Below are 20,079 nucleotides of genomic sequence, written 5' to 3'. Positions count from 1 at the left end.
GCTTTTTCACTATCAGGTATTTGTTTTGAATAGTGCATTTGTCATTGTGCATGCAGAATGTTTGCTATACAGGACTTATTTGGGTTCATGTTTGGAATTCCGCTGTGCCCCACCGTTTCTATGATGTGAGGTCCATGTGGGAACCCACTCAGTGTGAGACAGTCTGACCACCCCATGGAGAAATGGAGGTTACCTGTTACAGCAGAGAAGGAGGAGCACGTCTCTTGGGTGTGTTAAGTTGCCTTTTGGTGTAATTAATTTCCCTCCATTAACTATACAGGGACTTTTGTCCCCTTACATAGACTGACTGAATTCCCTGGGAAGGCCATTTGACTGCTTGAAACTAAATGTGTCCTTTCATTTCTAAAAAGATCTCGTCAGCTGCAGGTCTTTGTAAAAAGTCCGAGATGAACAACCAACGGCTGACCTCACCTCTTCTGGGAACTGTGCTGGCTTGAGCTATCTCCTGTGGTCTCGTCAACATTTTGGAAAAGAAGAAGCAGTATCATGGAGGAGCTTTTTCTTTTCTATTTTGAAAGCATGGAAGGCAGATATCTTCAAGTATATTGGGTTTATGATTCATACAAGGCCAAGGCCTTGCTGCAGAAATACTTCTGTTTAGCTTATCAAAAAGAAAATCAAGAGGTAATATGATTATTGCTTGCAAGTATCTCCATGGGGAGAAAAAAAATCAGGTAATAAAAAGGGTTTTGAATCCAATGGAGTAAAGTTTAATGAAAGTTAAAAATTGTGCATTTACTCCGTTACAATGCAAACGGGAAAAAAAGAAACAATTTTTTAACTGTCAAGATTTGGAACAAAGTACTGAGAAAAAGTATGATTTTTTCTATTTCCTGAAGCCTTACAGAAACCTTGCTGGAAGATTTATGAGTCAAACAGAAGTTATTAGTTCAATATCATTCTGTGGCCTGAGTGACCTTGAAGATATTAATCTGTGAATCAGCCAATGAAAAATCTGTGGTCTGTAAAGGGCAGAGTATCTGACGACATGATTGTGATGTCTCTTCTGTCCCTACAGGCCACAGGCCAATGAAATCATATGTATTAGCTCACTCCAGCGTTCGCTGTTGTAGCACTGCTCAAGAAATTCATTGTAAACCACCTCCTTGGTTCTGTCTTCATGTGTATATAAGTAGACTTGAGACCTACAAATTAAGTCATGAGCACAGAGGGTGGGGAGTGTCACCAAGAAAGCTATCAGTGTGACATTTTAAAGCTGCTGGCTGACTGCAGAGTGATAGGCAAGCATATACTTGAAGCATATGGGGAAGCAGGAGACATATATCAGAGACAGCAGGTGGCATATCTGGTCCAGGACAGCTTCTACCGGGAGAAGAAAATAGATTGCAATTCCAGGCAGAGCGTCTTAACTCTTCTCTCCTTGCCTATGGAGATTTTTATTTCTTGTATTTTTACAATCCCAATAATTTATTTCCAAGATTATTCCTTTTACTGTATGTTACTTCTGGTCTTAATGTCCTGAAGCACATCTTATTTTCTGTTATTTCACTGTAAAAGTGGAATAAACCTATTGGATTTGTGCTCAGTACTTTGAGCTCAAAAGCATAGAGTAACTTCAGATTTATCACTGTGTAACTGAGAGTGATATTAGGTGTTAAATTTAATATAACCCTTCCCTGCACAAAAGAGAGAAGGCCAAATTCTCGACTGATGTAAAACGATGGAGCTCAGTTGGAAATACAGCAGATTCTGACCTGGGGTTCAGAATACTTAAAAACTACCCAGAAAGAACAATTGAGTAGGAGGATATATTGTTTTCTACTTTATTGTATTACTTCAGCACAACTACTTTTCTCAGCATGAGCCCAAGTCATCAAAGTTTCTCACTGTAGAGCCATTCACTACAGGCTTTCTCTGCTACCCTGCTGTGGACGTCAGTGTGATGCCACAAGATCTCTTTCACCTGCAGTTATGGCTTCTAAACGGATAGGTGCCCCTGGAAATCATGGCACATTTGTCCTTGCAATGTAACCTCTTCTTCCCTGGTGTGACAAAATGTATTTACAAAAAATGACCTGCTTATTGTTACTTTCCCAAAATACTCTTAAAAGGGTGTGGCATTACCAACAAAAGTTATGCTGACAAAACATATAGCAAACAAAGTGGTCAAGGATGGTTTGGTGCATGAAAGTGAGAAGTAGGAGATAATCATATGATTTAGTAAAAGGTAACAAGATAAAAAGTAATAGTAGTTGAAGTACTGTAGTATGTAGTATTGTAGTAAACACTAGGACATTAGGTAATATTGCAGAACAAAGATGAAGTGGGACAGATCTCCAGATAAAGGAGTGGGAAAGAAATGATTTTGTTTAGGAACAGGCAAAGGATGAGCAGAGAGAGACGATGGCTGTTCTGTCCAGAGTAAGGTGCAAAAACATAAACCAAGCTACCTCCGAACGAGATGGTCTGTCTGTCTCTGTTGTTCAGGGTGTCAGGAAGCAGGATAGCTGTGCCGGTACTGTGTGGAGCTCCTCTAGAAAGGAAAGCAGCCCTGGCAAAGCTCTGTACTTCCACAGCTGTATTGCTTCTGGACATAGCACTACTACATAAACTAGCTTTCACGCCACACCCTCCTTGCACAAAGTAGGCATTTTCTACGTCTCCTGTAAAAGGTCACCCGTGAGGTTCAAACTGGTCATCCTCCTGAGCACAGTTCAAGTACGTGAACCACAAAGGCAGCCATCCTCCTGCATAACGTAATCAGAAAGCCAGTTTTGTCTTGAAGCCAAACTTTATGGATAGTCATGATCTGAGCCAACTCCCCACTATCTCAAATACCTCTCAGCAGTGAGAACTGGGGTCCTTATTCTCTGGTCTGGCTCCAAGGAATGCAAAATATATTCTTTTTTTCCTCTCTTCCTTTTTATTTATAATTTGTGTAGTTCATACTCTGTGTCTAGTCTGTTCTGGTCTGCAAATTGTTGTCACCTCAAGTTTCAACACAGTCAGAAATGTTTATCTCATTAGAAGGGCTGGAAAAGCAGTGCAATAAAGTAAAATTAAATTACTACAGTAGCTTGGGTATTAGTGACAATGTAGGAAAACAGTAGCAACAAGAATGGCTGAGGAAGTTTTACAGCTCCCCAATGCCTAACCCTTTAGCAACTATTCAAAACACTTCTTTCCCCCCCACTCCCCCGATGTTTGCTTTTAATATCTGCTCTTCTTTTGGCACCAGATTCCTCCAAAACATGTATTAATGCTGCTTCCTTTTATGCTTTGTGAGGTCCTCAGGAGTCCTTGGGTTTTCTAATGTCTGGATGCTATTTATGAGGCACCTGTTTTCAAAGCTGAGGGCACCTGTTATTAAATTCACTCACTTTGAATTATATGATGTGCAATTCTACTGAAGTTTCTGGAAGAAGCTTGTATCAAAGTGGTGCTGTGTGTCCCAGGACAGGGCTGCAGACTCTGGAACCAAATGGCACCCTCTTGGAAAACTCTTTGTACTGTAGTGCAGGTGATGATTTGCCAGAAGACTTCCAAGGTCTGAGCTGTATGCATGCATTTCACCAGAAGCAGAATATATCCTTGGGAGACAATGAAGAAAAAGATGGAGACCAACGCAGATGAACTGTCACGGAGAGCATTTTCACAGAAAGGAGACCTCCAAACAAGCAATATCAATGATGGATCCAGACTGCTGCTGGTGGATGCCTTCACTAGAAAAAGGTTGCTTTGTTAAGGTCAAGGTAGATATTTTATTATTCCTTTATGTAGAGGAACCTGCTATAGTTTTTAATATATAGTTATGTTATTGCTTATCTAAGTGTACCAATAAAAACTGTCCTGGCAAAAAGTCTGAATCATAATTTGCCTTTGGAAATGTCTTTGATTCCTCCTTTTCCTATGATAAATATTTTTCCTGTTTTTAAAACTCTTGGTTCTTGATAACTCTATAGCAAACAGTTAGAAATTCCTGTAATTCCTGTCTGTGCAGAAACATCTGAAGAGAAAAGAAATAAATAACAAGACACCAAATCACTGAAAACTTTGAGGGTATGATTAGGTCTGTAAATATGGCAAAAATACATCACTTTGCCTGTGAGGTATGCTGATACAATAGTCAATTAGGATATAACATGCAAATGAAATGAATGTTATTACACACTTTATGCATGCAGAAGGATAGTTGTATATGCGCATCAGTCATCCAAATATTTCTCCTACTTTTCTGTATATGGAGGTCCAACACATCACATTCACAATGGGACTAAGTTCCGCTTCTGGAAGACTTGTTCTTTCTTGTGGTATCATAATCTAGAGGCCAGAACAACAGCCAGCATCTCTTAGCATGTATTACACAGTTCAACCCCTCTAAGTGCTGAAGACTGAAATGCAATCTGCACACTCATATCTCACCTGACTGGCTGCAAATCAGTCATGTTCATAGACATACATTTGCACTGTGGTAGCTTAGCACCATGCTAACAGCCATTAAAATTTGCAAAAGCTGAAGGATCTGCCTTTAACACAGTAGAATATGCAGCCACTTGATAGGGAACAATGTTAAATATCTGGTCAGAAAGATGCACAAAGGAAAAGTCCCAAAACAAAAGGAGTGCTGAAGCTTTTTTTTATGTTTCTTCTGAATTCTCTAATGTGTTATCCATTTAGTGAAGCAAGACGAGTGCTTGCTGCCTGCTTTCAAGATGTCCTTGGAAATGAGAGACCATCTTATTGTTTTTTCCTGTTGAAGTAGACAAACTTTTAAACAGCAGATCTTTGCTTCCTGTACTTTTTTGGAGATGATCCATGAAAGGAAGGACCAATATTTAAATGGATTCCCAGAGACAAACTAGTTGGATCATTCTAAAGAGCTGCACTTTGCCTTAAGGTATCTGAAACGGTAGTGAAATCACCTAGCAGTTTCCTTCCTAAATTCAACATGTTTATTCTCCTGAGCTTTTTGGAGCCTTTCCGTGTTTTGGACCATAAGTCTGTTCTTCCTCTATCTGTTCATTCATCATTGTCTGTTAGTTATTTAGGCCTGGCTATGTGTTGGATGCTGTTAATGGTTCTGTATATATGTAACACAAAAATATCGATTAGGCTGTAGTTATTTTATTGCTTGTTCAGAGCCTCACCAGTTTCTTTAAAAAAAACCGAGGGGTTTGCTTAATTGAGGGCTTGTTTGTCTACTTTCTTCTGATGTATTGCCATATGCTTTCTGAAACCTTGGAAATCTGTCTCTTCATCAGCTTGTTGTTCCCCAGCTAGCGAGTACCATTTGCAATTATCTGATATTTTAATTGTTTCAACTAGTACAGTTAAGGTTTGGCTTCTCCAAACTGAGAGTCCGATCCTGCATATCCTGACCAAATCCCATTTTTTCCAAAGAGCTGCTATTAATTGTACTGATCCAGAATCAATCCTAAGAAAAGCATGAATAAATAATGACAGACCCCTCGTGTTTTTCTACATCCTCATGCGGTCTTTACCAGCAATTATTTCTGTGTACTTGCAATGCTTAAATGTTACATCTTTGGTCTTCTGCATACTAAGACCCCTGGTCCTTTTCCCCCTGCCTTCTCTGATCTTGATCGCCACTTGCCTATGCCTACTGATGTCTTAAAGATCCTGCTAAAACCTGTATAAGTCACATCCATTTCCCTGCACTTCCAAGGATGCTGTACTATTCCTTCAAAGCCATGCATTATGTTATTTTTAAGTGATGTACTCTTAAAGATCTTTGCCTGATAAATGCCTTTACTTTCCTGGTAACACATCACTTCAACTTAAGTTAGCAACTCAGAAGGTTGCTTCTTAGAGAAAAGTTAGTCATATGAACTTAAAATTAATGTTTTGTCTCCTGTGACCCAGTTTTGAAAGTTGGAATGGTCACATTATCCAGCTGGGTCTCACCACTTTGCTGACGTTTAGCACAAAGGTAAGCGGCTTCAGCCCTTAATACAGCCTCCAGGTCCCAGGGAATAGTAGCAGTTCCAGGGGCCATGTATATTCCCATCAGGTCAGCAAAGAAAAGTAGGACAAGATGTGACAATAACCTGGACACAACTGTAGCTGTACGCTTCTACGGGAGAACTTATCTTGGGCCGCATATCTCCGGGACACAGGGCTCTACCCACCCTGGGGACAGTGATGCACAGACATCAATATGATGGATACAAAATGTCCGTTTATTTAGCTGCGTCACACGCTTATATAGCTCTTGCGCTTCCTGTTCCTGCCACTCCTATGGGGAGGAGTCTGTCTTTCCGTCACATCCTGTAATCTTCTGGTCGCCGATCCCTGTCTATTCCCCTACAACAACTTTTGTTTCTGTCTGTGGATTGTCTAGGATATGTCAGCTTCAAGCTTTCCACTAAGATTCTTCTTTTCCAAGTTTGAATATGTGCAATATTGGCAGATATAGTGATCATGTTGATTCCTTTTATGACTTAAGGGAAAGCAATAGGTGTTTCTAGGCTATGATTCATCTAATCCTTTTTAAACATGTAATTTAGGCTGTGACAAATTGCAACTGAGAAATTCCTATTTCTGTCTACTCTCCATAAAGGGTGTCTAGACTACCTACTTTAGATATGGATGCCAACCCTGAAGACTTTACAAGTTAGGTGAAATGCATCCCACCATCTGCGATATGACTCTCACCATCTGTGTCTATATTGCTCATTGCTTTTTGGCAATAGATATCATAATATAGACTAAATCTATGTTAGATGCTGCAGTAGGTGGTCTGAATGTGGTCTGGAAATGTTAGCTAGGATTCACAAGTTTATATGTGCAAATCTATTAGTCATAATAAAACCACAGTGACTGGTAGATTACAATAAAAAAGGATTTTATTGGATTAGGTATCTTTGAATAGTCTAGACTTTGATTCTTTTTTCTGCTCAGTTTTCTAGATGTATCTGGACTAGATTTTTGGTTTTAGTTGTTTCCCCCCAAGGAGTGCGTCACAATAATCCATGAATAACAAGACAGGGGGAATCTGGCATGGCTGGACAAATATTTTTGTACATTCAGGAAGAAGGAAATGACTAGGTTCATCATTGGTGGGACAATACTAGGAAGCTATTTATGTTCTTTAATAGGAAGATGTATTTTTCCAGGCCCCAGGAAAAACAAGAAGATGCTTTGTGCACTTTGTAACAGCCTAGCAGCAAAGTAAAGAAGCAGGGGAAATTGGGTCCAGCAGACTTGTGGGCAGGCATTGAGAAACACTGACTAGTCAAACCTCATAGGGCATTTTCCTGTTCCTGTCTTCTGCTTTCAGTTGTGAAAAAAATGTAGTATTGGGGAAGGGATACACAGGGACTCTTTGAGACAGCAAAAGAACATTGAGAGAGGGGAGCTGTTATGATGGAACTGATATGCAGTGGGTGTCAACTGAGAGAAAAAGTAGCAATCCAGTGATTCCATCTTCAAACAGAATAATAATTTGCATGTAATTCTGCAGGCCTATAGCCCAAATCTTTAAACTTTTTCATTAATAACCTGTCTGATGCAATAGAAATTATGTTTATTAAAACTGCAGAGTGTAACCTGGGAGGGACTTGCAAAGACACTGGACAAGAAGATAAGAATTCAGACTAGTTCTGGTATGTTGGAGACATGGCTGGGGAAGATCTGGGATGACATAATATAGAAACAGAAAGTATTTCTCACCAGAGTGAGAAAGGAAAAATCAAGTGAACCAAAAGAACGTGGGGGATAGGTAGCAGTTGTTCAGACAGCTGAAGAGTTATAACAGTTGAACATGACATGTCATGTTCATGATGTCATGGGAAAAGCAAACATATAAGCAGGAGCATCACCTGTAAAATACAGAAAGTTATCTGAGCATTGACAAGGCTTTAGATGAACTACCATACAGCAGTATAGCTTTCTGCGCTACACTACAGGAAAGGTGTGAAGCAATTGAAGAGAGTTCAGGGCAGACTGAGCGAATGATCACTGCTGTTGTTAACATGACCTGTGATAAAATGGTGGGAGGAAAAAATGGTGATTTAGTCCATTGGCCTAAAGAAAAGATGTCTGAGTGGAGAAATGATCACAAATATACAAACACATATCAAGCTGCTGTTTTCCATGGTCACAGAGCCAAGACAAGAGGTAACAGGACCAAAATGCAGTTCCAGTCTAAAGGGCTATGTAGTCGCTTGACAATGACAATACTATGTGATGTGAGAGCCAGTGTTAATGGAGAAGAAAAGGGATCCTTAGTCCTTTCTTAGTCCTACTAATTCCATACCTAGATACTTTTAAAAACATTTTACCTTGGCTTAATTTGGGCCTGAAATAATGTTTATATTCTACCCCGACATCTAGAATGGTAAAGAGAGAAAAAGATAATAATAGGAAAAATCACAAAATGAGAAGGAAGCCTAAGTAATCTTAGATCAAGACAGAAAAAATACTATTTTCAGCATGATCATTTTTTCATTTGCATATTTGTTTAAAAGAAATAATTTCTCCCAGCTGCCAGTTTGAAGGTTTGAAAAAACCCAAACACTCAGTTCTCAAACTGGGTAGTATCAAAGGAATTAATTAATTCCACTTGGTTAATTAGTTTAGTTTGACGGACTTCAATGTTGCAAGGCAGGGTGACATGTTGGATTAGATTCCTGGATATGTATTAAGTAATAATAATGAGAATAACACAAATTTCGTGCTTCTTTTTAAGTACTTGTGGAGAGTATTTTAAAGCCTTAATTTAGAAGTGGATGTTTCTCTTTCCAGGCTGTAGCTTGCATTAGTGTGTTCTGTGGTTTAGAGGGTGAAACTGGGAACTATCAATGAGAGCCTGTCTCTGGGAGGTGAGACAGATTAAATTAGCATTTATTTTGAAGAATCCCTCCATGTCAACAGGAACTCTGAGTTTTGTATTTGCATTGAGAAGAAAACACAATGCAACTGAAGCAGAAAGATAGCAAAAATCCCTGGGAAAAAGCCTGATTATCTCAGGCCTTGGCATTTAAAAGCACATCAGAATATTTTCCTGCCCTCTTTTCATCTCCTGCTCTCTACCTCTGACTCATTCTGCACCATATAACATCTTCCAAATTATTATTATTGCTATTATTAGTGTTATTACTATTTGTCCCTTCTTTTCTTTGTACTTGAACTGGAAGCCCTAACTTTTATCGTGGTGAGACCCAAATACAAGGAGCCTGAAGCTAAAACAGACTAAGAACAGCAGCTGGAATCATCTTCATGGGAAAGGAAAGGAAGAGGTCAGGATGATGTCCTGGGATCCCTAACACTTGCACTTGCTTCTTTGTCTCCTCTTATACCCCACTGAGGGGAGCTTTGCAATTGCTGAGGCAGGAAGGAATCCTCAGCAGCCACTGCTGGGCTCCTGATTTCCAGGAAGAGCAAGAGGAAGGAGACAGCAGTGCCTGGATAACCAGCTAGACAGAGAGCCAAAAATATCCTTACAATTTCTTCCCTGTGCAGCTCTCGGACCCCAGTCAATATCAGGACCAAAACACCAGGGCGACCAGATGTGCGGTCATCCTGTCTTCCTAGGGATATGCTGGGCTTCCTGCACAACCACATCCCTGCTCACGCAGGACAGCGGCTCATTACTGACGCAGCCCCATACAGCCTTCTGCTGGAAGACATCCTGAGGGGGATATCACAGTGTCTTTGTTTTTTGTTTGCTCTTTAGATATTTTCCTACAGCAGGAGATAATGGCTTGCAGAATTTAGACCTGCACTTTCTTTCTGTAAAACTATCTCCTTTTCCTTTTCTCCATTCTTATCTCTGGCCTTGTTTCATTACCTCTCTCCACTGCCCACCATACCTGTTTACTCTTTTCCTTTTCACCAGGTTCCACTTCCTTCTGTTCCTGGTTTCTTATCCTTAAGAAAAAAGTGAGAACTCTTTCCATTCCCTCGAGCGTTCTTACTTCTTGTTTAAAGTCTCTCAGCCCCTCCCAGAGCCTGGATTTTTCGTCACAAGAGAAATCAAAAGGTCTAGCATCCTTCCCCTATCTCTGAGCTAAGGCATCCTGAAAGACGCAGGCTCAGATAAATATGTATTCATCTCCAGTGCTCCCAGGTGCATCTCAGACAGTCTCCTTTATGGGAGTGAGATAAGACAATTTTGTGCAAGAGATGAATATCTGTAAGCAGCATTAAGAACAAGAGTTCTGGTCACCAGCAGGGGAAAAGATATTGCTTAAGCCCTCAGCTTCTGTTGCAAAGACTGTCTTCTCACGAATCAGAAGTGTGCTGGGAGAAGTATGTCCCTCTGACACTGCACTGTAGCACAAGACATCTTTCAACAGCCAAAAGGCCAGGATCAGAAAAATAAACTTGCCACTGTTGCATGGGAGACTTTCAGGTAGCTTGCGATGCACATCTAAGCATTAGGTAGATGGGTGACTCACCACAAAGGCTTGCAGGGGGAGATTTTAGTTTTGATGCCCATGGGGGTGAGCAAACCCTGCATAAGCACAGTGGAGGAAGAGGATGCCACACACTGCATACCCACAACCCTGGCCTCAAGGGATTGTGTTATAGGAAGGAAAATATGTTCCAGCAAAGACCTGGTCCTGGCACCCTCTCTTTTGCTCTTTCCCTCGCTTGGGAGCATTTTCTGTCACAACTAATCAGGGCTACAGCACTCCTGCTCTTGCTAACCCTGACTGGGAAGAAGGAATCTCCCTAGTCCCAGTGGCTGATGCTAGTGCTGCTTTAGCAAAAGGGCTGAAAATCCATACTTTGTGACAGAAGATGGTGGTTGTGGCTAAAATGAGACTGCAGAGGTATAGGAAAAGGAAGTCTAGGGAGGAATGTGAGCATAAATGTCCCAGTGGGGGACTAAAAGAGAGGTCCTTGCATCTGAATGACACTCAGCTGCTTTGTGTCTTCTTTTCTTTCTTTTGAAAAAAGGAAAAGACGAGAAAAAAAAAGAAAGGAAAAAGGAAAAAAAATATGACCCTTGTAGAGGAATCCCTACAAACTCACCAGGGCACCTCACCTGGGAAGGGTGAGGAGAATGTTATTCTGACAGAAGAGAGAAGTACATAAACTGGGTGCTGTGGTATGAACTTAACAGTAAAATTTCAGCAGCACATTCCCTTTTCAGAAGGTTCAGGCTGTTTACTTTCGTGTAAGACTGCCTCTTCTCTCATGTTATCAATGTCAGAAGTCAAATCCTGAGCAGTTAAAAAAATGTGTTATTGTAAAGCTATTTATATTTCTAGGCGGGATTGCAAGGCAGGACAGCCTAGCCCACAGAAGAGTCAGTGAAGTGCAAACTCTTTTATATCTAGGAAATGAGTTGGGTCAGGTAGGAATCAAGCATTGTTAGTGCCTGGCAGCTGATGGCTGGTCTTTGTGCAATGACTTCCTTGCTCTGACTGCTATCTGGTGTGAATTAATGGTGGCAGTTTGAGCTGGCAGAAGGAACGAATAGGTCAGGTTGGCTGAGTTGTGTTGTCTGTGACTCTGGACCTCTGACACTTACCTGAGGGACTGGCCTGTGGTCCCAGTACGTTTGTGCTGCTGTTCCTGTTTCAAAGAAGACAAGGCAGGTATCGCAATAAAAGCAGATAGTGACCACGGCCAGCAAGCCTCTTAGCCTCCTTTTTCCTAGACTAAACAAGCATAGATCATTTAACCCCTCTTTGGAGGTTGTGTGCTGTTCCGGTAGCAATGAGTGCCTTGGTTTTAGCTAACACTTGATAAAATATAATAATCACTTTTGACAGGTGATTGATGGTAAAGTACTTAAAGGTAAACCTCAGGCATGGAAGATCCTGTAGAAAATTAGCACAAAATTTCACCCCCTAGGCTCAGCTTGAGTATTAGCTGAGGATGGATTGACTTTATACTGAGTCAATCTGCAAATTATCTAAGGAAACAAAGATGTTGTAGCATTTATATTGCATGTGTGTTGTTCCACAAGATAATCAAGGCTTTCAGATACAAGAAAGAACTGAACCTAACTTTCTCCTTTAAACTGTGAAGGTCCTGTTTAGAATTCATATTTTATGTCATTTAAAGGCAATTTACTTCAACAGCTCACTGTGAAATAATTTTTTCAGGACAAAACCATAACACAAAGCACTGAGGACAAGGCAACTGAAATGATCCTCCCACTCCCTCCTTATTAGCAAGGATATTGGCTTCTGAGCCACATTATAGGCTTGGATACCTTGCAAACAGTGATAGCATTCTGGCTTTTGTGGTGCAGAATTGATTTATTAAAAAGACTTATATTAAATTTCTTTGATTTTTTTTCTGTTTTAAAAGCATGATGAATTGGAGTACTCCACAATGTTGTTTTGCATGTGTTTTTTAAAATCAAGGTTGAATCTTAGATTCCTGTCTGAATGCACGAGTCACGATTTGTTTGACTTTTTAAACAAATATACTCCTTTCTTCATTATTTTCCTATTTTCCAAAATAACTGCCAAGTCAGCCTATGAACTTGTTACTTGACCACGTGTTTCTTCATTTAGAGGTGAGGAAAGTGGGAGAAAAGAAAACAATCTTCTCTGCTAACATCCTATCTCCAGTATTTATGCTTCCATAAAGTAAATCAAGCATGAAAGGAACAAATTGTTTAAAATGAATACCAAAAATCCAAAAGTCTTTTAAAACATTTTAAAAACCAGATACTGTCCATAGAAAACTGCAAAACCAGAAAAGTCTCCAGCAGTGTGTCACGGTCTAGAGCAGTGGTTGGATCCATGGAATGAAAACAAAGCAAACACTTCTTCAACAGCAAACTAGACTGCAGAAAATTCCCTCACCACAGAGTTATACTAGTCTTTCTTTTGGCACTGTGGGTACCCAGAGAGAAATTATTCAATGAATTAATATTTGAGGAAGTAAGAAAAAAGGTAAGACAGAGTAAACTAAGAAAATAACCTGCATGAGTACCCTAATGGGAAAACAGATGTTATTTGACTGACCAAATTTGGCTTCTATATGAGGTGGCAGCTCTGGGCTCCTGCTGACTTCATGACTTAAATGTCACCTTGTGTCATGGGAGGCAGCAGCTCTGCCTCTGGAGATGCCTTGGAATTATACGGGCTCTTGTGACTCTCCCAGAGGTGTACATCCAGCCAGCTTGCAGTGTAGGGTTTTGACTCTTCACAGAAGTGTTGCCATCAGGCAAAGTCAAGCAAAAAAAAAAAAAAAAAATAAAATCGACAATTTTGACAGGTATGATTCCTTTCACAGTGCTACATCACCTCTACCCTCTCATTTTGAGCACTCTTTTAATGAAGACCTGATTCATGTTCATTATAATGCTGCTTCTGATCAGAGTCCTTCTGTAACACAGGGGACCGCTGGCAGCAGAGAAATAGTTAACAGGTAGCCGGGTTCAGGAAATAAGAGAAGGGCTTTGAAACCTACTTTCAGGAACAGCCTACACTTCCAGATGAAACTGATATGCTTGTTCCTGATGATAACGCTTTTCTGACCTGCTGTCCCTCATGCTTGCAGAGGAGGGGAAAAACAAACACATATGGAGTCACCACCTCTTGAAAAAATAATCACTTCAGGGGCCAATTAAGCTCACAAATCAAGGAGAGATGTTCAGATGGAGGCTGTGCAGGGCACGTGCTCTAATGCCTGACAAGATCCAAGGAAGAACAGGATTACTATGAGTCAGAAGAAGGGGTAAAAAATAACAATAACAAAAAAAAAACCCCGACACCAAGACCCATTTTCATAGACTCCCAGTGGAAATATTCTGATAGATTTTGATGGAACTGGATTGTTAATATTTATGAAGCCAGGCAAGACTTCCAGATGGAAGCTGCTCTATAAGTGCAAAGCTTCGCTATTAATATTTATTAATCTGAAAGTGCTTATTTAGTTTTTAGGCAATTTTTGCTCCATCCTTTTCCCAAGCAAACTAACATTAAATCTGTGGGATCTGTGAATTCTCAGCTTCCCACTGCTGCCTGTGATGTAAATTGCACTTCAAAGAAAAAATTAAGGGAAATACAGAAGAAAGGTCAGAAAGTCACAGTGTGAAGGCTCAAGAGCTGTTTGCAGAGAGCATTCCTGGCAAGTGCTGAATATTTGGACTCCACATTGAGCAGCATAAATAAAGTTTTCAGATCTGATCCTGTGGTCTGTATGAAGTATGAAGTCACAGGGAGAAGTTTGTGCTCACAGGAACTTCCTCCCAAGGTCATGGATGTTTTGGTCATGTTTATACTGATGTGTGTTACTCAATAGTGTTTCAGGATGGCAAAGATGCATCATGCCACCTTCTTGCCCAGAGCCATGTGGAAATGCTTCAGTTGTGCTAGGACTCAGATAATGTAAGTGAGAGGGCAGTAATGTGGGCGCCATGGTTATGTCTACATTGCAGCTTGGGTAGTCCTGGTCCCCTGATCATCCAGACTAGCCCACCCAGGCTCCCTCAGTGCCTATGTTGGGATGTCCTCTCAGAGGAATCCAGGGAATGAAACACATCAGATTTTGTCGTTGTGTGCAGCTGGGAGATGGCCAAGCTATGCATCCAGCAGCCAGGACTGCACAACTGTCACAGCAGGGCATAGTGTGGCTCAGTTGCCCTTACTCAGGGGCCTAAATTGTGGTACTGAGTTAAAAAAATGATGAAAGCCTTTTTGTGTTCAGAAAAACAAATGAAGAGAACCAAAAGTTCCTGCAAAGCCTATGCAGGCAAGTAGAAGTTTCCTCCACACTCATCAGGCCTAAACCTAATGACTAGAAGGAATCAATGAAATTTGCTGCCTGTAATCTCACTAGTTTGAAAGAAATCACCCTTAAGTGAGATTTAGAGAAGGCTCATTTTTTTAAATCAAGTTTAACAAAAGGAAACAGAAATTCTAGTCTCGTAAAAAATTGTTCTATAAATGGCCAACCCCATTTTAGCCAATGGGTTCACATCAATTTTTTATGCCTTTTGGAGAAAAAGAAACACAAAACATTGGTAGCTCTTTTTTCATCTGTCAGTCATATATCTCTTAGTAAAATGGTGCATCTGGAAAAAATAATTACATGGTTATAGTGAAAGGTAAGATGATGGCTTATTTCCCCCTTCATGTGAATATGCTTGTTATTATATGAAATATTTTGAATAAATGTCCTTGCTTATTTGAGAACCAAGATTCTGACTTTTTGGTAACACAACTAAAAACTTATTCTCCTACCAAAAAATATGCAAATCTTTTTTTCTCCTCTAGTGAAACAAGAACATTAAAAATATAATTTTCAAAGCAAAATAAAACAAGGGATACTCCTCCCCAACCACAGAGTCTCTATGTTAGCGTAGTATTACTAGAGACATGAAAAAAGCCACTACCAGTTTCCTTGTTTTTAGCGTTTGTCTAAATGATCTAATACAGGGTGAGGTGGTCTCACTTTTCTCAGACTCTTGGTGGGACATGAGATGTCTCAAATCCCTTGTCACATTTTGGCAGGACAAGACTGAAATTAGTACAGCAAACCACACAGCAAAGAGAGCTCCTTGGGCTTGGCAGTGCAATAGTACAGCTAGAGGCTGTTGGTGGACTCAGAAGAGTGTTTGTGAGGTTTCTAGCCCAGTCAGAGCTTCAGCCTATGTCTCATCCCTCCATTCTTATAAGACTTCCTACAATTTGAAAAAAAAAGAAAGAAGATAAATGCAGTTTTCTAATTTCAGCAAACACTGTAGCTGCTTCTGTCTCCTAAGATCAGACTTCCACAAGTTTTATATAATTTCAGATTCAGCACTGGCCTGAACTCTTGTATGGCGGGAATGAGCAGAGCTGTGGGTGCTGCAGTCCAGCCCTCCAGCAGGTACCCTGTGCTCGGCTCATCCCAGGGCCGCAGAGAGGCTGTGACCCTGGGCTGTGCAGAGATTTGGATGGGAAGTGCTTGAGTCACAGGACTTGCTGTGCCTCTGGTTGAGCCTGTGCTTCTGCCAGGTGACTGTGTCCTGCTCTAGTCTGAATGGTGATTAAATACAGAACTGCCAAGCGCTCTCTTTTCCCTACTGCACATCAACACTTTCTTCTAAATAGGTTGCCCTGTGTAAATTTTGACTCCTCTGGGGTGCCCAGTTCTGAATGGCAGCGGTGGTACCATCCTTCCCTTTCCACTGTGTTCTGATTTCTCTCTACATCTTAAATATGTCCGTATGAGTAAACCTCAAACCTTCCTTCATTCTGAGAATGCATATCTGCTGTTGGTAGCAGCAGTGCACCTGCAAATCTAATCACCTGCTCCCATTCTTATCAGAAAATTAGAAATGAGTGGGACTTGACACTGTGTGGTTATTTGTCCCCTCTGTATTATGCCAGGTTGTTATTGTTGTTTTCCTCTCACCTCCTCATTCTTGCCTTGTATTTTATAAATGTGGCTTCTCAGATATGCATCTTTATATCTAAATCAACATGAATAGGTAAAAGCACAGGAGAAAGAAAATCTCTGTGCTGGAGATGGAGCTTATACTTCTATTGTCCTCATAGCTCCTCAGTGATCTCTGCTTCCTTAAGGTGAAACCGTTTTCGGTGTAAGCTTTGCCAAACTTACAAAGGAGTAACCTGAGTATAACACAGTTTGGCTTTTGAAATCTTTCCTCTCCCTTCCTCCATGTTAGACATCATGCTCCTCATCACGTGTGTTTCGTGTGAGCTGAGGACAAGTATCCTTACATACAAGCACACAGCAACACAGTTCAGTTATCATAGCGATGTCTCTCTCAGATGTGTTACAACCTGCTGGCTAAAAGGAAAAGTAGGCTCTCCCTACACTACATCTAAGGTTTAACTTCAGGGGAGCTACCAGATCCTTCCAGCATGACATTGTCTGCAGATGTAATACATATATTCTTCATTCCATCATCCAGGTTCTTAATAACTGTGAGACAGGCTGTGAGACTCCTGGGGAACCTCACACAAGATATTTTTCTCTTAACAAGAAGACATTGATACTTGCTTTATGTCAAGCTATAGTTTTGTCACATTTCAATTGATTTCAAAGCAAAAGTTTTTCTAAAATTTTAGTGATAATTTATTAAAAGTGTTACTAATGTGAAGGCGTAGCAGACATGCTACTTCTCTCCTATCTGATGTACCACTTCTCTCCTGTTTTTCTTGCATGGACAGCCCCAATATATGTATTTTCTTAATAAGTTATTGAACCCTTCAAATTACCCTTTGAGTAATTAATGCTGGAGTTCAATAAGTCTCTTACTAAACTGCAAAATCTTCTGTTCTCTCAACAATAGTTGTACTTACTGCCATGTTTAGCACCTTTCCAAATTATGATGGCCTACAATGAATAAAATGATTTTCAGGTTACTTGTTTACCAACGTCAGGTATCCAGGAAGCTAGAGGAATAATGACTCTTACCTATTACTTTGTTGATCACCTCTTGTTCTTAGATCTTTCTGTTCTTACTAACTGCTTTGTCTGCTCCTCCAAGCATCTCTCTGGATGAGTGTGTGTTCTCTTAGGAGAAAACAAAATTGATATTGTTTTGAGCCCTTAAAATGACTCCCCTGTCAAGTGCAGATAAGTTCTAGTTCAAGATTAAAAGGCACCTCTCACATTTACAGAAGAATAGTCTACATCCCCCATAGCAAAGATCCCTACACTTCAGCCCCTGCCTGTCTCTTTAAACTCCATTTGTATCTTCCCCAAGCATGTTTCTTCTAGCCATGATTTTCTGCTGAGAAAGTTTCATGCTTCATACTCAATTTTTTATGAGGTATCTCCCAATGAACACAATATTATTCCAGAGGATCTGGACCTGAGGCTTCTCCGCCCTCCCTGCATGTGCCTTGGACCTTTTTATCTGAGATTTTCAAGGTGGGAACTGGTAATTCTGATTTCCTGGAAAGGCAGTTCATTGTCCTGATAGTACTGTTTGGGGAAGAATATGAAATTAATTTCACAGAATCACAGAATCACAGATTGGAAGGGACCTCAGGGATCATCTAGTCCAACCTTCCTAGGAAGAGTGCAGTCTAGACAAGATGGCCCAGCACCCTGTCCAGCCAAATCTTAAAAATGTTTAATGTGGCCAGGTCAACCACTTCCCTGGGGAGATTATTCCAACGGTGACTGTTCTCACTGTGAAAAATATCCCTCTCAAGTCCAATTGGAATCTCCTCAAGAGCAACTTGTGTCCATTCCCCCTTGTCCTCTCCATGTGACCCCTTGGAAAAACGGAGTCTCCATCTTCTTTGTAGCTACCCCTTAAGTACTGGTACATGGTGATGAGATCCCCTCTAAGCCTCCTTTGCTCAAGGCTGAACAAACCCAGCTCTCCCAGCCTATCCTTGTATGCCAGGCTTCCCAGTTCTTTGGTCATCCTGGTGGCCCTTCTCTGGACCCCCTCCAGCCTGTCCACATCCTTTTTGTATAGAGGGGACCAGAACGGTACACAGTACTCCAGGTGTGGCCTGACAAGCGCTGAGTAGAGTGGGAGATTTAGTGATGATGACACATTTATTCCACCATTCTCTTTAGATATTGGCAATAGAGACCTTGAGATCACCAAAAGCAGATCTTCCATTTCTAATATAATTATAGGCAAGGCTTTAGCTTGTTCTGAAATAGTTTTGTTTCCTACTTATTTACAGAAGTTCAATAGCAAAGGCACCCAGGAAAGCAAAAGTAGCCTGCAACTGCTTTCAGCTTATGGTCAACTGGTGGAGCCCATCTGGCAGCATAAAATGTTTATATTCAAGTAGCAAATCAATTAAGTTAGAAAGTGAATCACCATTCATTATTCTTGACACATGCAAACACATACCTAACCGCTCACTGCAAAAAGCCTTTGCAGCATGGCTGGATGGTCGGTGCACCACACACATAGGTGAGAAGCAAACTTCAGCCCATGCTGGTTCTGCAGGGGATGCCTTTCCTTAGGGTGGTCTCTCTCCTTTTACAATAACGGAAGGCAGCTGGCAGTGAAGCTGTGGCACTCAGAGAAGTGAACAACTCGGGCAGGCAGGTCACATTACACACGGGTTGTTGCATTTGTAAATGTTCCCCCTCCACGCCTACACACACACACACACACACACGCACACACACACACACACACACACGCACACACACGCACACGCACACACAGTTTCCTTTCTTCTTCCGCACTTGGTTTCAAGGTCCCACAGCTTAGACATGTTCTTGTGCTTCTCTAATGATTTGGGAAGGTACTGGCTTAACTAACAGAACTAGAAGCCAGTGGAGGGATGGAAGGAGCTCGGCGGGGAAGCCGGGCGCTTCCGCCGGCTGGTCCCGCGGGCCAGGGAGGGGCGGCTGCTGAGCTTCCGGAATGGGGGTCGGTCATGTCTCATTCGGCGAAGGGCGCCGGAGCGGCGGTTCGCGCGGGCAGGGCGCAGACCGCTTCCTGGCTCTAAAGGGTACCTCACCTAGCGGTCACCCCCCACGGGGGCCCTGGCTATGGCTTCCACTCGCCCCAAAGCCATCGCCAGAAGGAATGTGGTGACCCAGGCGGAGGCCCCGCACAACCACGCAGCTGCCCACGTCTCCGGCTGCCGGCGGTGCCTGAGCCTGGCGCTCATCCTGGAGGGCAGCAGGGACAGCAGCTGCTTGCGGTGTGACCAGGTGGATGATCTGCTCAGCCTGGTGGCAGAGCTGAGGGAGGAAGTGGGAAGGGTAAGGAGCATCAGGGAGTGTGAGAGGGAGATAGACCGGTGGAGCCGCACCCTACCGTCCCCTGGCCAAGGCAGCGGATGGAGGCTCCATGAGGAGCAGAGGGGCCCCTACCCTCTTGCCACCAAGCAGAAGGAGGGGACCTGAGAGACGGGGGGAATGGAAACAAGTCCCTGCTCCAGGCAGCAGGTGAATCCCCCTCCAACCTCCTTCACCTTCCCAGCTGCCCGTACACAACAGATCCGGGGCTCTGGAACTCGAGGGCCAGGCAAATGAAGATGTAGGCGAAGGTCCATCCAGGGATTGTCTGGGGACAGTCAGTCAGCCCCACACGTTACGGCCGCCTCTGTTAAGAAGAAAAGGAGGGTAATGGTCATAGGCGACTCCCTTCTGAGGGGGACAGAGGGCCCAATAAGCTGACCAGACCCATCCTACAGGGAAGTGTGCTGCTTCCCTGGG

At 41.9% G+C, this 20,079-nt stretch overlaps 1 long non-coding RNA gene across 1 annotated transcript; it reads right to left on the bottom strand.

Annotated features, from left to right (window-relative positions):
• Positions 1-802: 802 nt before the first annotated feature.
• On the bottom strand, positions 803-19,055 carry LOC135313672 (uncharacterized). Its single transcript, XR_010373215.1, has 3 exons — positions 18,755-19,055; positions 17,347-17,445; positions 803-3,988 (listed from the first exon to the last, which is right to left on the bottom strand). It is a non-coding gene; the product is annotated as an uncharacterized LOC135313672 (long non-coding RNA).
• Positions 19,056-20,079: the final 1,024 nt, after the last annotated feature.

Source organism: Phalacrocorax carbo, chromosome 5 (genome assembly GCF_963921805.1).
Source record: "Phalacrocorax carbo chromosome 5, bPhaCar2.1, whole genome shotgun sequence".
In the NCBI taxonomy this organism is placed as follows: Eukaryota; Metazoa; Chordata; class Aves; order Suliformes; family Phalacrocoracidae; genus Phalacrocorax; species Phalacrocorax carbo.
This window is presented reverse-complemented; position numbering and strand designations above follow the sequence as displayed.